General features: G+C 42.0%; 1 protein-coding gene across 3 annotated transcripts in view; it reads right to left on the bottom strand.

Moving 5' to 3' along the window:
- Positions 1-21,614, bottom strand: part of GPRIN3 (GPRIN family member 3) — a 188,778-nt gene that overhangs the window by 90,648 nt on the left and 76,516 nt on the right. Inside the window, exon 3 of one of the 3 annotated variants that reach the window (XM_029597740.1) lies at positions 15,343-15,408. The exons of the other annotated variants lie outside the window; for them this stretch is intronic. The gene's annotated coding sequence lies outside the window, so the exon portion shown is untranslated. The remainder of the gene's footprint in view (positions 1-15,342; positions 15,409-21,614) is intronic. 3 annotated transcript variants of the gene reach the window in all.

Raw genomic sequence — 21,614 nt, 5'->3', positions numbered from 1 at the left:
CTTGCTTGCTGCTGTACCACAGACCTAACTTGATTTCCTGCTCTGCCCTTGCTCTCACATTGCCTGCATTTATTGTTTAAACGGGGACCATGATTTGCCTTTTATTGCAGATGTTAAATATACGGAACTTAATTGTCTTGTAAGAAAACTGTTTTTCTTGCCTTCCATGAGAACTGGTTGACTACAATAGAGAAGGAAGAAGTACTTCCTTTATTATCAACCTTTCCTGGCAGGAGAACAATATGAGTTTCAATCAACAAGAGTGCTCATATCCCATGCAGAATACAATTTGTGTGCCCTTACAGGAAAAAAAAAATAGATATTTAGCTTTACTGAAACAACTTACTCATTATTTCCACAAACATACTCCATTTTCACTTTAAAAACTTAAAATTCTAAACACTGTTATCCTTAGAAGCACAGCACAGTCAGAAACAAGCAGCTAACTGGGCTCTCTACAAACCAATGCCGCCTGGCCACAAGAGCCATTTAAGTCACAATCCTTTACTCGCGGGCCGATACAGTAAAAACCGCGGGAGAGCCGGTGCTCCGAGGCGAGCGCCCGCTCTCCCGACGCGCGCTCAGGCCACTCTCCTGGGCGCGTGATCGACTATTTAAAATGAGGGCCCCGTGGTAAAAGGAGGTGCTAGGGACACTAGCACATCCCTAGCGCCTCCTTTTTGACAGAAGCGGCGGCTGTCAGAGGGTTTGACAGCCGACGCTCAATTTTACCGGCGTCGGTTCTCGAGCCCGCTGACAGCCACGGGTTCGGAAAACGGACGCCGGCTAAATTGAGCATCCATCTTCCAACCCGCGGGCCGTAGGCAGATTTAAAAAAAAAGAAATTTTTAATTTTTTTTTAATTTTGGGGCCTCTGACTTAATATCGCTATGATATTAAGTCAGAGGGTATACAGAAGAGCAGTTTTTTTTCTGCTTTTCTGTACACTTTCCCTGTGCCAGCCGAAATTAACTTCTGCCTTTGGGCAGGCGTTACTTTCTGAATGTAAAATGTGCGGCTTGGCGGCACATTTTACTTTCTGTATCGCGCAGGAATAACTAATAGGCCCATCAACATGCATTTGCATGTTGCGGGCGCTATTAGTTTCGGGGTTGTTGGCCATGCGTTTTCGATGCGCTATTACCCCTTACTTTATAAGGGGTAAAAATAGCACGTCGAAAACGCGCGGCCAAACCGGGGCTAAAGGTGCACTCGGCCGAGCGCACCATACTGAATCGGCCTGTCAGTGAGCTCCATTGTCCGAAAAAGAAGAAATGTCGGTAGTAACACCACATAATTCAGATAATCAACATGCAGCCTATGGCTGGAAATGAGTGGATTCCTAATTGTAAAACAGGATTGGCAGATTCCAGTTCTCTCTCTAATTAGCTGCATGTCAGGGGGTTATTGGGATTTTGAGGACAGAGTAGAGCAGAGTGTCTCAGAGTAGATGATCTGCCCTTTTAGTCAAAGGAGCAAGGTAGGAGGATCAGAGTACTTTGCACTTGTTGAATGATGCTATATGGACATCCCCTTGAATTACTGATGTGCCCTGGGTGAAGATATCTGTTGTATTTTCTTGAACTGCATTGAGCACATGCCATTATCTGCTTTCTGAGGGCAGTTTTCATTAAGCCCTCAGGCAGTTGCAAAACCGGCAGGTATGTTTTACCAGCGTGCTTTGAACCAGTTCTCAAAGGAACAGTATGGATTGCCCAGGGAAAAATTATCTGCAGAGATATGCACCCACTTTTTTTTTCTGCGGGTAACTGTTGCCCATCAAAGCAACGTGAAAATCCCAAACTACCTGTGCTGTTTCATTCCCCGCCCCCAGTCACCTCCACTCAATGAGGGTAAAAGTATGCCTGGTGTGCAGCAATGCTGCGCCACACTTTTTTTAAGAAGCCGTTAAACCTGGGTGAAAGGCTTTTGAAAATTGCACCCTATTTTATTTTTATTTAAATATATTATTATTATTTTATTTAAATATATTAATTATCTCAGTAAAGACCTTAGAAGCAACCTTACAAGTACATTTTAAAAGTAGGGGGTCAGGGAGGAGAGGGGAAAGGGTAGGAAGGTTAGGTAGGGGAAAAGGTGTTATAAAATAGCCGCGTCCATGTGCGCGCGCCGGGAACCGCACGCGCGGGTCTTAAAACCATCCCCTTATTGTGTGGAGTGTGGTTTGAAACTAACCGAATCCAAAAGAGATTCTGAGCTTAAAGCTCAGAAACTTCAAGATACATAAATTGTAATTTTCAGTACTTGATGTACATATTTACAAAATCCAAGAAACTGCCTTACCATCAAATTCGATTAAAAGTCGATGACTGGAAAAGTCTGTGCTCACGTTGAACCCGCTCTGTTCAGCAGCATCTATATGCACGGTCCAGTTCCTTTACGCATTCCTAAAAATACGGGCGCCATTACGTCGCACTATTTACTCTTCTGTTACCTTGCAAGCCATTCCATTGGGTTTTTTCCTCAGTGAGCTGTAATTGGCTTATACTGCCAGGATGAGCACACATTGAGGTAGATCTTCAAAAAATACACGCGCGCGAACAAAAGTACACCAGATTTTATAAGATACGCGCGTAAATCCGGAGTCGGCACGTGCAAGGCTGCACACAATCGGCAGCCTGCGCGTGCCGAGCCGCGCAGGCTGCCTCCGTTCCCTCCGAGGCCGCTCCAAAATCGGAGCGGCCTCGGAGGGAACTTTCCTTCCGTGTCCACCTTCCCCTCCCTTATCTACCCCACCCCCCAGCCCTACCCAAATCCCCCCTACCTTTGTTGGGCAAGTTATGCCTGCTTGAAGCAGGCGTAACTTGCGCGCGCTGCCCCGGCATCCCCTGGCACAGGCCCCGTCACCACGCCCCCGAACACGCCCCTCCTACCCCTTTTAGGAAGCCCCAGGACTTACGCCCCTTTTAGGAAGCCCCGGGATTTTTCTTGCCTTGTTATAAATCATGTAATAATTTATGTTTCTGCAAGTATGATTGGGGTGAATAGCTCAAAAGTGAAGTGTGACCTCAGAGGAAGCAGGAAGCCAAGAAACATGTTGAGATTTTATTTTATTTTACCATATCTGATTGGCCTGCAAACTAATGCAATCATTCTTTTTCAATATCTAGTCAATTTTAAAAGCCCTACACGCGCCAAAGTCGGGAGATACGCATGTGACTCTGCCTAGCACGCATCATGCGGATCTTAAAATCCACGCGGGTACGTGCATATCTCCCGGCACACACATTAAAAAAGGTTTTCTAAAAAAGGAGCCGGGTGTAGTCTGGGCAGCGCAGGGCGGGTCATGGGTGGGCAGGGACTGCACCATGAAGTCAGTGTGTAAGTAGTTATGCGCACAAGCGCACGCCAGGGTCCCCTACAGCATAACATTACTTCGGCAATGGACGGCATGTAAAAAAAAAAAAAGAGGCTAGTCAGTGGGATTTTAAGGCTTGGGGCTAATAGGGTAAAAAGGAAGGAAGTTAGGGAGGGAGTTTAGGAAGTCCTGGGGCGAACTGGGAGCAAACTGGGAAAAGGGCCTAATGCGTTGCTGCTACCTACTAAAATTTCCCCTACTTACACGATCCGGATGGTATTCGCATGCACATGCGCGGGTCAATATAAAATCATGCATGCATGTACACGCGGATGGCCAATTTTATAACACGCGTGCATATATGTGCATGTTGTAAAACTGGCCCGTCCACGTGTATACATGTGCGGGTCTTAAATTTTACTTCCATGCGTGCAGCTTTATACGGACCCCCGCCGACTGATATCCCCCTTTTTTTTGTAGAAATAAACATTTTCATTTTAGATTTTTACCTCTTGTAAGTTTTCTAAGTATTTTAGGTAATTAAAATTCAAGTATCAGGCATCTGTAAATGAAGTACTCTATGGGGTAATTCTCAAAAGGATTTACATGCTTAAAATAGGGTTTTACACACATAAATGCACTTTATTGGTGAACCGGTAAGTCAGCCTCTGAAAATTGCTATGATACATGCTATTGAATTGTCAATAGGGTTTATGCATGTAAGTGTACTTTGGGAGGAAATCTGTCAAAAAACTGTGTGCAGCAGTAAATACTCATGTATATGGGCATGTGCATATTTGCTTTAGTATTTTATAATGTGTGCTTATATGTCCAAGTTTTATAAAATAGGTGCAATTCTACCATGCAGCCTATGCGCGTACAAGCAATGTATTAAACACTATGCATATGAATGGCTGGAACGCACATACTTTACCCAGCTATTTTATTTATTTAAAAATGTTTTATACCGCTTTTACAAACAATGTTTAATCAAAACGGTGTACAGAAGTGTCGTTTTAAACTAAAAATGTAAAAAATAATAAAACTCCCTTAAAAAATTACAAAAAACATATATAAAAAAATAATGCAAAATAAAAACTATTATATTAATATACAAAGAGGTAACTTAACATCAGTATTAATAGTAATAGTAAATAATAATAAGAATCGGTGCCATTTGATTAGTGCATGAAAGTAGTAAAAAAATGAAGAGTAACAAATTAAATTATTTGATAAGTGTATTTTTAAACGCAATTTGAAAGAGATGTGTTTAAGGTTTTTTGAAATGTTTGGAATTAGGTATGGATCTTAATGAGTCTGGTAATGTATTCCAAAGAGTTGGTGCGCTACCGAAAAGGCTCTTTTTCTGGTGATATCTAGACAGGAATGTCTGGGTGATGGTACATCTAGGAAATTTTTGTTCATTGATCTTAAGTGTCTGGAAGATTTATACATTCGAAGAAGAGAACACAGAGTGGTAGAATTGGAATTATGAATAAGAGAATGTATAATAGTTAAGATTTTAAACTGTATTCTGTATTTAATAGGTAACCAGTGTAATGACTGAAGAACTGGGGTAATGTGATTTCTAATTGAAGAACCTAAGATACGTGCAGCTGCATTTTGAACTAATTGAAGGGGTTGAAGTGTATTATCCGGAAGGCCTATATATAGAGAATTACAGTAGTCAAGCCCAGAAAAGATAAGTGATTGGAGAATAGTCCGAAAGTCATGGAAGAAAAGTAGAGAATGAAGATGCTTCAAGAGTTGTAATTTGTAAAAAGAGTTTCTTGTTACCAATGATATATGTTGTTTCAGAGACAGATCGGAATTAATGGTCAAGCCTAAGTTTTTTGCCGATTTAGAAATAGGAATGGAAGTACCATTAAACAAAAAATGTGATGGGGGACCTATGGAAGTTTCAGTGATGGAAGTGAGGTGGACTATTTCAGTTTTTGCTGGGTTTAATTTCAGCCGATTATGGGAGAGCCAAGTATTGATCGTTGTAAGATATAAGGATACTAAAGAAAGAGTGTGCGTGTCCAAGATGTATTGTAGGGTACCATAAACTGTAGATCATCGGCATAGATTTTAAACTGCAAGTTTAAGGAAGCAGATAAATGTTGAAAAGAATAGGAGATAGAGAAGAGCCCTGTGGAACAACTGAAGCGATAGTATATGGATCAGAAGAATGATTATCTATATTAACTTGTTGAATACGGTGAGATAGAAATGAAACAAACCACTGTAATACAGAACCTGAGATACCTATAGATTTGAGGATAGAAATAAGAATTTGACGGTCAACTGTGTCAAAGGCCGTGGAAATATCTAGAAAGACAATAATATAATCTGTATAGGAATCAAAAGGCTTGAAATATAGTGTTGAAAGAAGTCAATAGAAGAGTTTCAGTAGAGTGACCTTTATGGAACCCATGTTGGTTAGTATGTAAAATATCATTTTCTGTAAGATAGTTGAAGAGTTGGAATAAGACTGCTGATTCAATAAGTTTTGCTAAAGATGTTAAAGTGGTAATAGGCCTAAGATTACTGGGATCAAAGGAGTCTTTAGATTTATTTTTTAAGATAGGAAGAATAGAGGTTTGTTTTTTTAAGGCAGGATGGAAAATGTCCAGTTTCTAAGGATTGCTTGACTAATAAACTAAGATAATTGCTGGCATGAGGACCTAAAGCTTTAAAAAAGGCTCCAGAACATGGATTGTCAGGTGAATTAGATGGGTTTTGTTTTCTTATAATAGTTTGTATAACATTCTCAGAGACTGGAGTAAATTCAGACCAAGTGTAATTAGGTTCAATATTATTATAAGAGGGTAATGGCAGCTTTGCCAGTTGGTTAGATATATCAGTAACTTTGGACTTGAAATAACTGGCAATTTTATTACAAGAGAGACAGTGTCATGAGTGATAGAACTTCCATTTTGGGTAGCAGTTAAAGTTTTTATAATATTAAATAATGTATTGGGGTTACCATTAGCCTTAGAAATTTTATTAGCATAATAAGATTTTTTTGCAAAATTTATGTTTTTGTTATAATGACGTAAATAACAATAGTATGCATTTTTTGTTTCTGATGTTTTGTTCTGTCTCCATTTGCGTTCTAGTTTTCTGAGAGAAGTTTTCAAGGAATGTAAAGAATTAGTAAACCAGGGAGCATTTGCTTTTTTCTTGTTTGGTCGAATTTTTATAGTTTTTAATGGCACAATTATGTCTAAAGAAGAGGAAATTGTAGAATTCCATTTATCAATAGATTCATCAATACGCGGGGCTAGTGTAGTTGGCAGATTAGGTATCACAGCATCAATGAAGGTATCAGTAGAAATAAATTTATGTTTTACAATAGAAAGGTGACCATTATTAGAAATATTAGGACAATTTATATTAAGAGAAAAATTAATAAGATAATGGTCAGACCACGGTATGGGGTAATCTTAGTTTTTTCTCGGATATCAGAGGCAAAAGGTAGGGTTTATAAAGACTAAATCTAAGATTTGACCTTTGGAATGTGTTGGTGATTATATAAGTTGTTCCTAGCCCATGCCAGACATGGCATCTAAAAAAGCGTTTACTATGGGTGATGTACATGTAACATGTAAATTAAAATCGCCAACTACAATAGACTTACTCAAATCAACTGGTAAGGAAGCAATAATTTCAATGAAATTAGATAAATCTGAGTTCAAACATCCTGGAGGAGAATATATTATACAGATATTTAAGATAGCAGTAGTATATTTTACATTTTATTTATTTATTTAGCAGTTTTTTATACCGACCTTCATAGTAGATAACCATATCGGATCGGTTTACATTTTAACAAAGGGTAAAACTGAGGTAACAATTCTGGTAAATAATAGATAACAAAGGAAAAGGAATAAGTCAAAGTTACAATCAACAAGGTATGGAAAACTTGGAGGCTTAAAGACAAGCTGGAAGGAAGATAGAGGCAGGTAGAATAAATATAACATGATACGAATAATTTAACGGGTTAGAGCATATGCTTTAACCAGGAAATGCCAGTGTCCATTGTTCAGGAGGAAGTGTGTCAAAGTCCTTGTAAGAAGTGAGGCTCAAACTAGTGATTATCCGGTGGATCTGGGAAGGCTTGGTGAAAGAGCCACGTCTTTAGTCTTTTTCTGAAGGTTAAGAGGCAGGGTTCCAATCTGAGATTTGCTGGGATATTGTTCCAGATAGCTGGGCCTGCAATTGAAAAAGCTCTGTCTTTGGTCGTAGAGAGGCGAGTGGCTTTAGTAGGGGGAAATTTCAGAGTGCCTTTGTGGATATCTCTCGTTGGTCTGTTAGAGGAGTGGAGTTTGAAAGGGATATCCAGGTCGAGTTGGAGTTGCTGATGGATGGTTTTGTGTATTAGGGTAATAGATTTGTACAGGATTCTGAAATTTACTGGTAACCAATGTAGGTTTCTGAGGACTGGGGAGATGTGTTCACCGCGGCTGGTGTTGGTCAGCAGTCTCGCTGCCGCATTTTGTAACATCTGCAGTGGTTTGGTGGTAGATTTAGGGAGGCCTAGAAAGAGGGCACTGCAGTAATCTATTTTGGCGAACAGAAGAGCCTGGAGGACTGTCCTGAAGTCTTGGAAAAATAAGAGTGGTCTCAGTCGTTTCAAAACCTGTAGTCTGAAGAAACTGTCTTTGGTAGTTGTGTTGACCATTTTTTTAAGGTTTAGACGATTGTCTATTACTACCCCAAGGTCTCTAACGTGCGTACAGGTGATGTGAGCATTGTGCGGTGAAGGTGGAGGAAGATTGTTTTCATTTGAAGAGATGAAGAGAAGTTCCGTCTTTGAGGCATTGAGGACCAAGTTTAAGCTGTTGAGTAGATTAGTAATGGATAGAAGACAGTTATTCCAGTAGGTGAGAGCTTTTGAGATGGATTCTGTTATTGGGATTAGAATCTGTACATCATCTGCGTACAGATAGTGAATTAGGTTGAGGTCTGTCAGTAGTTGGCAGAGGGGGAGGAGGTATATATTAAAGAGGGTTGGAGATAAGGAGGATCCTTGTGGTACGCCAAGGGAAGATTTTGTTAGAGGTGACTCCTTGTTATTGATTTTGACTTTAAAAGTCCTATTGCTGAGAAAGGACCTGAACCAGTTGTGGGCCGATCCGGAGATGCCGATATCCTCAAGGCGATCCAGGAGGATGGTGTGGTTGACTGTGTCAAATGCCGCCGAAATGTCTAACAGAACTAATAAGAAGGAATGTCCTTTGTCTAATCCCATTATAATATGGTCTGTAAGCGAAATGAGGAGGGTCTCCGTGTTGCGTGATTTCCGGAAGCCATATTGCGAGGGGTATAGGATCTTATGGTCCTCTAGATATTCTGAAAGCTGGGTGTTTACCAGTTTCTCTGTAAGTTTGACAACGAATGGTAGATTGGAGATGGGTCTAAAGTTGGCTAGTACATTAGGGTCTAGATTGTGTTTCTTGAGGAGGGGCTTAAGAGAAGCAGTTTTTAGGCTGTCTGGGTAGCTTCCTTGAGTTAGAAGGCTGTTAATAATATTTGTTAGAGGTCCTGAGATTGTGTCTGGAATAAGCAGCAGGAGTCTTGATGGGATATTATCAGCCGGATGACTAGATGGTTTCTGTCTTTTTAGAATGGATTCAATCTCTTTGGTGGAGATTAATTCGAAGCTGTCCAACTTAGGTTTAGCGAACAAATTGAAATTCTCATCTGATTTGAGAGGTGTTGTATTAGGAGGAAGGAGGGCGAGAGTATTTAGGATCTTCAGTTGAAAAAATGAGGCGAGTTCATTAGCCTTGGATAGAGCTTGTTCGTCTGGAATAGGTGGGGGGGTTGATTTAGTTATTTGTGTTACGTAAGCAAATAGGGCCTGGGCGTCATACTGGTAGTGGTGTATTTTGTTGGCGTAATATTCCTTTTTTTTTGTAGTATGCAGGTCCTATAGCGATGTAAGAAACCCTTGTATGCTGAAAGGGTAGTTGAGTTGGGGGTTTTTCGCCATCTATTTTCTTTATGGCGTAAGTCCTGTTTCATCTGTTTTAGTTCGGTGCTGAACCAAGGTTGATTCCCCCTTTTTTTTGGATTGATTGTTTTGGAGGTTATTGGGCACCATTTGTTTGCGACTGCTTCAGTAATTGTTTGCCAGGAAGATAGGGCTGAGTCGGGATTAGACAGGTCCAGGTTGGAGAGTTCCTTGGAGAGCTGCTCGCTGAGTATATCAGATGGACATGATTTCCTGAATTGAATGGTGGAAAGGTGCGGAGAGGTGTGAGTCTGTTTGTATGTGGAGAAGGATGATTCTATCAAGAAATGATCTGACCAAGGGATTGGGGTACATGTGGGATCAACCGTGCATGTGAATTTAGAGTTAATGAATATTAAATCCAGGATGTGACCAGCTTTGTGTGTGGGGCTGTTGATAGTCTGAGAGAATCCCATAGCAGTGAGGGTGGTGAGGAAGGCTTCGCAGTTCGCAGATCGCGGTATAGCGTCTGTATGGAGGTTGAAATCACCCATAATCATAGTTGGTAGGTCTAAGTTAATATGTTTTGCTATGGATTCTATGAGGGGTGAAGGGTTGGTTTCTAAAACTCCAGGAGGAGCGTAGACTAACAAAATTTGTAGAAGTTTTGACTTGACTAATCCTAGTTCCAATTTAGATTCAGTCTTGATGGTGTGAGCGGTCAGTCTGAGTTCTTTCTTGGAGGCTAGAAGAAGTCCGCCTCCTCTTTTTTTGTGTCTATGGAAGGTGAAGATGTCATATAACTGGATAGGTAGTTGGTTGGTTAAGGCAATGTCCGAGTTTTTTAACCATGTGAAAGCAAACTAGGATTTACTTGCGCAAATCCCAATATCCATGCACAAGTCGGACAATTTTAAAACATGCATGGAAATTAACGAGCTTCCCAATTATTCCACCACTTAGTCCTCCTCCAGGTCATCCCTCCTGGTTCAGCCTAACCCCCCCCCCCCCCAAACCACCCAGTCAGTACTACACAATAAACACGTTTTGTATCAATTACACCCGATAATGAGCAGGTATAAAAATACACAAGCTGGAAAATGTACCTGAGTCTTTTAAAATAGCACCTTAAGCGTGTAAATGTTAGCTTTGCCCCAGAACACCCCTTTTTTTTTTACATGCGCATATGTGTGTGCATAAGTAAACTTATACACATATTTTCGACTTTTATAAAATACGGATTGTGTATGTGCATACCAGTACTTGCTTTTATGCATGTATCATTGTAACCCGCCCCGAATTTTGGGGGGCATGGGCTAACATTTTTAATAAATAAAATAAATATATTTTACGTGCATAGGGATAATTTTCAAAAGTATTTACACGCTTAAAACTGGGTTTTACCATGTAAATGCTCTTTACCCGTGTGAATGTGCTACAATATATGCCATTGAATTGTTCATAGGATTTGCCTGTGTAAGTGCACTTTACGCCTCTAAACGGCTTTTTAAAATTGCTATGATATGTTACATTTATACATGTAATACCTTCGAAAATTCAACTTTAAGTGTGTAAGTGGGCTTCTTAAAATAGCTACGATATATGCTACTTTTACATACATAAATCCTTTTGAAAACCACCACCCCCACTATGCACGGCCACTTCTAAACACATTTTTGTTTAGCACTGCTGCCAGAGTCTGTGGGCACTGGAGGAAGGAAGGAAATGTGTGGCAGTTAAGACTAAAAAATACATTTTCTTGTAAATGTAAGCCTCTTACAACAAAAATGAATGAGTAGGCATTATCTTAAAGGCTAAGTGGTTGATATTCAAAAAATGTACCCTGCATTATGTAACGCTATAGAAATGTTAAGTAGTAAGAACATAAGAACATGCCATACTGGGTCAGCCCAAGGGTCCATCAAGCCCAGCATCCTGTTTCCAACAGAGGCTAATCCAGGCCATAAGAACCTGGCAAGTACCCAAACACTAAGTATATCCCATGCAACCGATGCCAGTAATAGCTGGGCCATTCCATGAGGGGTTGATTTTCAAACCCGCGCACATGGATGTGGATATTTTATAAACACGTATGTGTTAGTGCACACATGTTAAAAAATATGATTTTCTTGCGCACATGCGCACTAGATTTTAATATCCGCATGCGCATGTGCGTAAGGGAGGACATTTTAGAAAAATACACGCGGCGACGCGTTTGGCACCAATTAAAAAGCGGGCTGGGAGGGAACTTCCCTATACCCCTACCTAACCTTCCTACCTTTTCCCCTCTCCTCTCCTCTCCTCCCCAACCCCTAACCCCTACCTAACTACCCTAGAATTTTTATTTTTTTTTTAAACTTACCCGCTCCTCCAAGCTGGCTGCCGGCACACGCTTCCCTGGGACAGGGCCTAATGGCGACTGTCCTGGCCAGCTCCCTCCCCACCCAGACCCTGCCCCCCAGCCCACCCCTTTTTGATGACCCGGCACTTCTGTGCATACCGGGGCTTACCCGTGTGGCCGGGACCTTTCAAAAATGCACTCGCTGCGCACAAGGCCCAGCCATGTGCGTAACCCCCTGGATTTTATGCGTGCAGGCCATAAAAAATTCGGGCTTAAGTCAACTTGATTAATAGCAGTTAATGGACTTCTCCAACAAGAAATTATTCAAACCTTTTTTAAACCCAGCTACACTAACTGCACTAACCAATTCCTCTGACAACAAATTCCAGAGCTTAACTATGCGTTTAGTGAAAAATTTTCTCCGATTAGTTTTAAAAATGCTACTTGCTAACTTCATAGAGTGCCCCCAGTCCTTCTATTATCCGAAAGAGTAAATAACTGATTCACATTAACCCGTTCTAGACCTCTCATGATTTTAAACACCTCTATCATATCCCCCCTCAGCCGTCTCTTCTCCAAGCTGAAAAGTCCTAACCTCTTTAGTCTTTCATCACAGGGGAGCTGTTCCATCCCCTTTATCATTTTGGTAGCCCTTCTCTGTACCTTCTCCATCGCAATTATATCTTTTCTGAGATGCGGCGACAAGAATTGTACACAGTATTCAAGGTGTGGTCTCACTATGGAGCGATACAGAGGCATTATGACATTTTCCATTTTATTCACCCTTCCCTTCCTAATAATTCCTAACATTCTGTTTGCTTTTTTGACTGCCGCAGCACACTGAGCCGATGATTTCAATGTGTTATCCACTATGACACCTAGATCTCTTTCCTGGCTAGTATCTCCTCTTATGGAACCCAACATCGTGTAACTGCATATTGGGAAAAATAAGCCATGCTGTATCACCTTGCATATTTCTTGTCTCTTTGTCTTGGCTAGATTCTGAGCTCCATGATGCAGGAGCTATAATTATTGCGTCTGTTTGTAAAGCATTGCACACCCTTGGTAGTACTATACAAATAACAGTGAGAACCATATTCAGACTCTATGCAGCTGTGCTACTCAGCCAGTTATACTAGCAGGGTATATTCAGCGGTACGGTCGTGCTGTCTTAAAGTTATCCAGTTATGTAACTAGAGTCAGCTGCAGAGCTAACTCCATTCCTCCCTAGAATGCCTCCTGCCCACCCCACAAAACCCCCATCTTATTATAAGAACATAAGAACATAAGAAAATGCCATACTGGGTCAGACCAAGGGTCCATCAAGCCCAGCATCCTGTTTCCAACAGTGGCCAATCCAGGCCATAAGAACCTGGCAAGTACCCAAAAACTAAGTCTATTCCATGTTACTGTTGCTATTAATGGCAGTGGCTATTCTCTAAGTGAACTTAATAGCAGGTAATGGACTTCTCCTTCAAGAACTTATCCAATCCTTTTTTAAACACCGCTATACTAACTGCACTAACCACATCCTCTGGCAACAAATTCCAGAGTTTAATTGTGCGTTGAGTAAATAAGAACTTTCTCCGATTAGTTTTAAATGTGCCCCATGCTAACTTCATGGAGTGCCCCCTAGTCCTTCTATTATCCGAAAGAGTAAATAACTGATTCACATCTACCCGTTCTAGACCTCTCATAATTTTAAACATCTCTATCATATCCCCCCTCAGCCATCTCTTCTCCAAGCTGAAAATCCTAACCTCTTTAGTTTTTCCTCATAGGGGAGCTGTTCCATTCTCCTTATCATTTTGGTAGCCCTTCTCTGTACCTTCTCCATCACAATTATATCTTTTTTGAGCTGCGGCGACCAGAATTGTACATGGTATTCAAGGTGTGGTCTCACCATGGAGCGATATAGAGGCATTATGACATTTTCTGTTTTATTCACCATTCCCTTTCTAATAATTCCCAACATTCTGTTTGCTTTTTTGACTGCCGCAGCACACTGAACCGACGATTTCAATGTGTTATCCACTATGACGCCTAGATCTCTTTCTTGGGTTGTAGCACCTAATATGGAACCCAACATTGTGTAATTATAGCATGGGTTATTTTTCCCTATATGCATCACCTTGCACTTATCCACATTAAATTTCATCTGCCATTTGGATGCCCAATTTTCCAGTCTCACAAGGTCTTCCTGCAATTTATCACAATCTGCTTGTGATTTAACTACTCTGAACAATTTTGTGTCATCTGCAAATTTGATAATCTCACTCGTCGTATTTCTTTCCAGATCATTTATAAATATATTGAACAGTAAGGGTCCCAATACAGATCCCTGAGGCACTCCACTGCCCACTCCCTTCCTCTGAGAAAATTGCCCATTTAATCCTATTCTCTGTTTCCTGACTTTTAGCCAGTTTGCAATCCACGAAAGGATATCGCCACCTATCCCATGACTTTTTACTTTTCCTAGAAGCCTCTCATGAGGAACTTTGTCAAACGCCTTCTGAAAATCCAAGTATACTACATCTACCGGTTCACCTTTATCCACATGTTTATTAACTCCTTCAAAAAAGTAAAGCAGATTTGTGAGGCAAGACTTGCCCTGGGTAAAGCCATGCTGACTTTGTTCTAACCAGATAACTTCTAACCAGATAACCAGTTACTCGGCTAGAATTTAGCCAGAGAAGGGCTGAATATAGCTGGGTAAGCCATTTAGATGGATAACTATTATGTGATCCGCCTAAATGGCTATTTAATATGGACCTCAGTGTTGTCTGAATATTCAAGTGAAATCACAGATTACATTATGTTGATGATTGGAGGGGGAAGGCAAAAGAATGGGGGCGGAAGCTGATGTGTTAGCACAGTGCTAAAAAGGTGAGAAAAGGTGTAGAAGATTTGTGTCTGGTAGTTAGGGAAAAACCCCAAGTCTCTGCTAAGTCACTTTTTTGTTAGTTCTGAGGTGTTTGATCATTTTAACTTCAAATGCCTTACGCTCCAGACTGAAGAAATTAACGCACTACAGAGGAGAGAGGGGAGTATAGAAAAATAAATGTAAATGAAAGAGGGGAGTATAGAAACAGAAATGTAAATGAAACGTGATCTGGGAGAGCATGGAGAAATTGTGGAGAATAAAAGAAACACAGAAAGGTCTGAGGGTGTCTATTATAGGAAGAATCAGAATGGGCTTTGTATCAATATCAAACTCCAGGGGGGATGAATGGAGAGGGCGTGTGGCTCCAGTGTGTCACTCAAACTGTTACATACTTTTATAGTAATAAAATACATGCTGACTTGATGAACTTGAAGATGAGAAAAAAAATAGGATCAGATGTGATATCCTCGGTCAACCCTTTTTCTTTTCAATCAAATCCATCAACTCCAAATTCCACCCTGACATTAAACTACTCCCCTATGTTTGTGGGGACAGTGGGGATCTCAAGATCTTAATAAACCTGTAAAGATATTAATTGTGAATTTATTGCATGCAGCTCGTATTACCGTCGCTTGCTATTTGAAGTCTGCCCCAATTATTACTCACTGGAGACATTGTGGTAATGGAGAAAATATTTTTTTGCTGTTAAAGATGACTTGGAGCCTTATGAACATATATGGGGATTATATAGGAACTGGAGACATTTATATCTCGGCTCTGTTATTACATTTTATTCTTATACTATTGTCACTAGAGACTTTATCTGTTCATGTTACCTTTTACATCTTTTATCTCACTTTCTTTCTGGAATGACCTGCAGGCCCGCTGTATATCGTTTGTGTCTTTAAAAAAAAAGATAAAAAAACAAATAATCCATCAATTCCATTATACTACTACAGAAAACTTTAATTTGTTGATTACAAAGTGTTGGATTTTGTGATATCTAATCTTGTTGGACCATTTTTGAAGGGAGCAAGCCCTGAAGTCTCACTTCAGTTTTCTTGCTCATGAGTCTAAGACGGGGCTTCCCAAACCTTTAGCCAATGTGAACCCATTTTTGCACTTGGATAGATAACAAAATTAGCAGAGCTGCAGTCATTCCACTCTCCAGCTGATTCCCTCTCTCAACCTCCAACCTACCCAGAGGACCTCCTCTCTTAACCTCTACCTCTCCAGCTGATCCTCTCACCTCCCGCACCCAACCCTTCTCACTCAAACCCTTCAGTTCTTTTCACATCCCCCAGTTGCCCACTGTTTGTCGTCTCCTCCTTCTCACCATATTCCCTCTTCATTCTCATCTCCCATCCCCTATCCGCTCCCAGCATCACCTCTTCCTCTCCAACCCTTTCCTCACATTTTCCAACTGATCCCCTCTCACCCCCCCCCCAGCTCCTCTCTTATATCCTCCATTCATTTCCCCCTCTCCAGCTGTTCCAGGCCTCAAACCACTCCTGCTTCAAGCTGCCCCCTTCTCTAAACATCCCCCGGGCCAGAGCCAGCAGCAACATTTCTTTGGGCCCCAGGTCTAAGCTGAATGAAGGGGGGGGGGGGGGGGAAGCAGGCTGATGACAGGAAACATTTTTCTTTTGGGTAGGTTCAGTGGTGGATGAGGTGAAAGGAGCTGGGACAAACTCTCCTTCTCTCATGGCTAATACCAAGCCCAAAAGTGATCTGCAAGCAGAAGCAGCATTAGCAGCAACGAAACGTCAGTACGGAGCCTATGAGCCAGGGGAAGCTCAAGGGCCTTGCAGGAGCCCTGATCCCCTCCTCATGCAGGGCTCCCTGTTACCACAGAAACTCATGCAAGAACAGTGCGCCACTGCAAGGCCTGTGAATATGGGCCACTGCAAGGCCTGTGAACATGGGCCACTGCAAGGCCTGAGAACATGGGCCACTGCAAGGCCTGTGAACATGCGCCACTGCAAGGCCTGTGAACATGCGCCACTGCAAGGCCTGAGAACATGGGCCACTGCAAGGCCTGTGAACATGCGCCACTGCAAGGCCTGAGAACATGCGCCACTGCAAGGCCTGAGAACATGCGCCACTGCAAGGCCTGAGAACATGCGCCACTGCAAGGCCTGAGAACATGCGCCACTGCAAGGCCTGAGAACATGCGCCACTGCAAGGCCTGAGAACATGGGCCACTGCAAGGCCTGTGAACATGGGCCACTGCAAGGCCTGAGAACATGCGCCACTGCAAGGCCTGAGAACATGGGCAGGCTCACAAACCCCATGCTGACTTCCACTACTAATGCTGCTGCTTCTGGCACCTAAAAAGCACTCCCATTTGCGGCATCTGTGACACCCACCCCCCCCCCCCCCCCCCCGCATTTGGGGGTCCCAACCCACAGTTTGGGAAGCCCTTGGTCTGGGGAAAGTTAAGCTCAAAAGTTCTTGGTATGCCCCAAGAGTACCCTCTAATTTCCTGAGTCTGGAAAGGAGACAGTGCTTTCTGGCTTGAAGGCAAGGAGCAGTCTCTGCATTTGGTGTCAGAGTGTGGCTATTGGGAGGGAGAAAGATTAGCCCTCTCAGCCCAGGGAAGCTCTAGGAACAGCGGCTTTGGGAGAGAGAGTGGGGACATTGCATTAGGACAGGTGAGCTGCAGATGTGTAGCAGGTAAAGCTTCACCTGCTTGCTTGGTCCCCTAACTGCACACTTGCTCCCTTGTAGCCCCTACAGGCAAGGTTCTTTCTATGTGATGAGATAGCACATGGGGGTACAGAGGGATTGCTTATAGGTAGCTTGGGAACTGCTGAGACGTAAGGGAATGTTTGAAAATCTACTTTTTCTACTCTGGAGAAAAGTCAAAGAAAGTAAGAAATAAAAATGTAAATATGATTTTTTTTTTTTTTTTTGCTGTCTTTTACACGGATCAATTTCTATTAACCTGCTGAAAACCAAAGTAAATATTCTATAGGGAAAAGTTTTGAAAGATGTAATCTTGAAGTTAGCAAGTAGCACATTTAAGACTAATCGGAGAAATTTCTTTTTCACTCAACGCATAATTAAAGGCAGTTTATATAGCTGGGTTTAAAAAATGTTTGGACATGCTCCTGGAGAAGTCCATAAACTGTTATTAAACAAGTATACTTAGGGGTAGATTTTCTAAATCTACGTGCACGCATACTTTATAAGATACGTGCTTAGCTGCGCGTATCTTATAAATTCCGTGGTCGGCGCACGCGCAAGGGGGTGCACATTTGTGCAACTTGCGCGCGCTGAGCCCTGCGCGCGCTGCCCGTTCTCTTCGAGGCCGTCCCAAAATCTGAGCGGCCTCGGAGGAAACTTTCTTTCTAACCCCCCGCACCTTCCCCCAAACACCAAGAAGATCCCAAGCTACTGATGCAATTAATAGCAGTGACTATTCCCTAAGTAAACTTGATTAATAGCAGTTAATGGACTTCTCCTCCAAGAACTTATCCAAACCTTTCTTGAACCCAGCTACACTAACTGCACTAACCACATCCTCTGGCCACAAATTCCAGAGCTTAATTGTGGTTGAGTGAAAAAGAATTTTCTCCGATTAGTCTTAAATGTGCTACTTGCTAACTTCATGGAGTGCCCCCTAGTCCTTCTAATATCCGAAAATGTAAATAACCGATTCACATCTACTCGTTTAAGACCTCTCATGATCTTAAAGACCTCTATCATATCCGCTCTCAGCCGTCTCTTCTCTTCTACTTCTAACATGGATTGGTTAAAGTTGGAAACAGGATACTGGGTTTGATGAACCCACCCTCTGACCCAGTATGGCAAATCTTATGTTGTCGAAATTGTTCAAAAGAAAAAAAAAACAAACAACCTACAGTGCTATACAGTCTTGCATATATTTATTTCTTTGATTTATACATGACCATCCATTCTAAAGAAGCTCTGAGGTATACAAAAACATTTAAACATAATACAATTAGTGGAACTAAAATATACAAATATTATTATTCAATACATATTACACAAATAAAGAAAAAATACTGATAACAAACAAACAAAAAACATTAACTTGGTAGTACCAGTATGCAGTCACTAAGATGGTACCATATTCCAAGATTCATATAGAAAAATTACAAATCAGTAAAACAATTTAATACAAAACTAACAGGTATAACACTGAAATTCAATTAAAAACTACAGGAAGAAACTATATGTTTCCAGACTCTCTATGAAACTACAATTTAAAGTAAAACTACAAATTAATATGCATTAAAATTCAGTTAAAAGCATAAGTTATGAAACTTACTTTCCTTTGTTTCTAAAAACTCAATTAGTCAAGTTATTAATTGGATTTTTCTAGACACCGAGTTCTACAATAGGGCCCATGATACGAAAAGGCCTTTTCCCCCAGTTTCCGTCAATTTTACTTCTTTAGTAGATACAGTCTGCAATCCTGCACGGATCGCAAATTTCTTTTTGGAGTATATACCCTGAAAGCTGTCGTACTACGCCAGGGGGTAGGCAAACTTTTTTTTTTAAACTGGGAACCCATTACTGCCTCTTGTCTGCACCAAGTCTGGGGAACTGGATCTCCCTTGGAGTTCCTTGAACAGGTGGGAGAGTTCTCTTTGGAGCTCCTTTAGTGGGGGGCGTGTGTGTTTGTAATCCATCCTCAATGCTCTAAAGACAAGTGAAAAACCAATCATGAGCTACAACCAAATCAAACCATTCATCAGCCAATACGATGCATGTCCAAGGAAATAATACAGAACAGAGGGAGTCACACAATCTTTGATGGAAAAACTGGTCTGTGAACATGGTTGTTACAAAACTACACAAGCAAGCAGAACTCATGCTGTAGATAGCTGCAGCTTGTTCTCCCTCATTATAGACTGCAATTTAAATACTAATTGGGAGGAGCATTGGGAGAAGATAAGAAAAATACTGAAAGCTGGGCATGATGGTTTCCTGATGACAGCCAGATGAGGTTATCAAATGAAGCATAAGAACAGCTTTGCCGATTTCAGAACAAATTTCTAACACACTATGCAAATATCACTGCCAGTGACTGGCTCTGGATTGCTATTTTCACATTTCTCCACCACAAAAGGAATTTATGATATTCCCCTTGGGGAAGGAACTAGTGCTTCAAAGTGTCTGTTCTTCATAGGTAACAAGCTGCCAATCGATGATGGCACGGTCATCTCCAGTTGCCGCTCCCAATCGACCTGCCAGACATCAACAACAAAGGCCCAAAATGACGTCAGGCCATTGCTGATGATATTGGGCCAGAGAGTTGGCAGGCCAGTGATAAAAGAACACAGGATCAAGGTAGGTGGCAAGCAAACAAATGGTGCAGACTGAATGGTTCTGGCCCAAAGACTGTAGTTCGCCCATCTCTGGCTTTCAAATCACTTATGGCTTAGTACATTGTGAGAATTTTAAACTCAGTCTTAAAGGCCACAGCTAACCAGTGCAAAAACTTTAGGTGTCGATTTTAAAAGCATTGCTCGTGCAAAAATGGGCATATATGCGAGTATGTGGGCGGCACCTGAGCAACGCGGATTTTAAAAACTGCTATTTATGTGCATGCGTGAGCCAAAAATAAGAGGCAGAAAAGGGGCGGGGCATGAATGCTCTGGGGCCAACAGTTATACGTGTAACTCTGTACCTTAAAACCGGAGGCTGCAGCGCATGGCGGTTGGTAGCCATGTAAATTTATTACTGCTCCTGATGAGGAGCAAGACTGCAGATGTTGTGTTTAGGGCTTACATGACAGGGTGAACTGGGGAAGCATGCAGGATGAAGAACTAGAAGGCCTGAATGACCTCGAGATTGACTGGATGAACTTGTGGACTAATTGGAGAAACTGGGACTGTCCCTCAGGCGAGCATGTTTTAAAATCTGCTTACATACATGCGTTAAAGTCAGCAAAGTCCTATGGAAGATACACAAAATAGGTTTGCTTGAGTAACCGCTTAAAATTAGGAACATACGTAACGCGTGGTGAACATATTTTAAAATAATACATGCGCAAGTGTGCGCATGATTTAAAATCCCAGTGTATCTCCGCTCACGTGCCGATACGTGCGTGTATGGAGGCGCGTGCTCGCTTGTTTTAAAATTAGCTTGTAAATACAGAGGAAATATGAACCTAAATGTTCTAAACCATAGAGGATACAGTATATGCAGCTGTATTCTGAATGCATTGTAACCTAAAAACTTTGCTGTTGTCTAGTCACGGATGACCTTTGCATGAATAAGAGTGGCTAGATCTTCCTTAGATAAATATTACAAATCTCCCTAAGACAGAGAAAGCAGCTTCGCACCACTTTGTATATTTGAATGAGAAATTCTAGACACGAATCCAACCCCCATAACAGACGCAGTCAGAACATCACTCCACCTTCTTTCACCACCCTTTTACAATGTATGTTCTTATGTTCACTCTGGTATGGGAATTAACAGGCCGCGGCTTTTATTAACAAAACACAACTAGCCCGAGCCAATTACAACATAAACCAGCGGTTAGCCGCCACCCGCCAGCAAAACAACCAACTGCAGGCCACCCGGCCAAGTCCTATTTAGGCAGCACCCTGCCACCTAAAATCCAGCCCCCGCCACCGGCCAGCAAGGAGCTAAGTCCAGCAGAACCAATTGCCCCGATGGGTACTGCTCCAGCCAGTTGATGCCCTAAACTGGCTACCCGTCGAGCCTCCGCCTAGCACCAATGAGGCTCGGGCAAACTGCCAATCAACACTGCGACAGCAACCGAAACCAACCGTTTACAAAACAAGCATAAGGGCGGGAGTGAGGGTCGCTGCTCAGCCAGAACCTCCGGGGGAAGAGAGACCCCGGCGGAAACCCCGCCCCTTTAAATAGCCTTAAGACTCCCGATACTCCCCCGCGGCACCGTGAAGGGAGTATTTAAAATTTAAACAATTCCCCAATCCCACCACCCTCCCTCCTCCGGCGTCAAGCTGCCGGAGTTTGTCCGACGTGCCCATTAACGTCGGGCAGCCCGACACTTTGGCCGGACCACCCATCCAAAACGCAAACTTCCTGCTGCAAAGAGAAATGCTTTAACAGTTGGGCGTAAATTCTCTTTCAGTAAACT

The sequence above is a fragment of the Rhinatrema bivittatum genome, chromosome 1 (assembly GCF_901001135.1).
Source record: "Rhinatrema bivittatum chromosome 1, aRhiBiv1.1, whole genome shotgun sequence".
Lineage (NCBI taxonomy): Eukaryota > Metazoa > Chordata > Amphibia > Gymnophiona > Rhinatrematidae > Rhinatrema > Rhinatrema bivittatum.
The sequence above is the reverse complement of the archived record's forward strand: the minus strand, read 5'-3'. Positions and strand labels throughout refer to the sequence as shown.